This window comes from Otolemur garnettii, unplaced genomic scaffold (genome assembly GCF_000181295.1).
Source record: "Otolemur garnettii isolate 467f Iridium unplaced genomic scaffold, OtoGar3 scaffold00047, whole genome shotgun sequence".
NCBI classification, from domain to species: domain Eukaryota; kingdom Metazoa; phylum Chordata; class Mammalia; order Primates; family Galagidae; genus Otolemur; species Otolemur garnettii.
Genome location: NW_003852442.1, coordinates 13,202,280 through 13,203,278, shown reverse-complemented (window position 1 = coordinate 13,203,278; position 999 = coordinate 13,202,280). Strand labels below are relative to the sequence as shown.

Below are 999 nucleotides of genomic sequence, written 5' to 3'. Positions count from 1 at the left end.
TAAAAATAAATAAAAATTATTAAAATAAATGTATACAATGGGGGAGGAAGAGATGATCTACTGATTATAAATAATACTTATTCATTATAAGAAATTTGAAAACAGACTGAAAAAAGAGCTAAAAATGAGCCTTTTAAGAACCAATTTCCCTGGCTCGGTGACCATAGCTCAGTGGTTATGGCGCCAGCCATATACACTGAGGCTGGTAGGTTTGATCCCAGCCCGGGCCAACTAAGCTAATGACAATTACAACAGAAAAACAGCCAGACGTTGTAGCGGGCACGTGTAGTTCCAGCTGCTTTGGAGGCTAAGGCAAGAGAATCACTTAAATTCCAAAATTGGAGGTTGCTGTGAGCTGTGACACTATAGCACTCACCTAGGGTGACATAGTGAGACTCTGTCTCCAAAAAAAAAAAAGAACCAACTTCCCAGAAATCATCACTATTTTAATGACTATCTTTAGTCATTAAAATCTGAGACTATCTCTCAGCCTTTTTTGGGCAAAATTAAGAAAATACTATACCCATTGTTTTATAACCTCCTTTTTACTTAACATATAATAAGCATTTTTCCATATCATTCAGTGTTACAATATCCTTTTTAATACCAGTGTAGTATTCCATCCTTTGGGGGAGGGGACAGTTACTAATTCTTTTAAGAGTTAAAATTCCTTCTATTTTATTATCTAAATGAGCTATAAGAAAAGAGGCTAAATCATGTATTTAGCATGATTTAGCAATCAAAAAACTAAAAGCCTCTTGTAATTCAGATTTTAAAATAGTGATTTTTAAAAACTATTTCTTTCCTTATTGTTGGTATTATAAACAAAAGGTTACATCATCAAGAACAATGAATGTGGCTCAGTGCCTGTGGCTCAAGTGCCACATACACCTGAGCTGGTGGGTGCGAACCCAGCCTGGGCCCGCCAAACAATGACGGCTGCAACCAAAAATAGCTGGGCGTTGTGGCAGGCGCCTGTGGTCCCAGCTACTTGGGAGG

The 999-nt window shown here is 37.5% G+C and overlaps 1 protein-coding gene across 7 annotated transcripts in view; it reads left to right on the top strand.

The window, feature by feature from the left end:
- Positions 1–999, top strand: part of NFAT5 (nuclear factor of activated T cells 5) — a 146,962-nt gene that overhangs the window by 93,587 nt on the left and 52,376 nt on the right. The window lies entirely within an intron of this gene.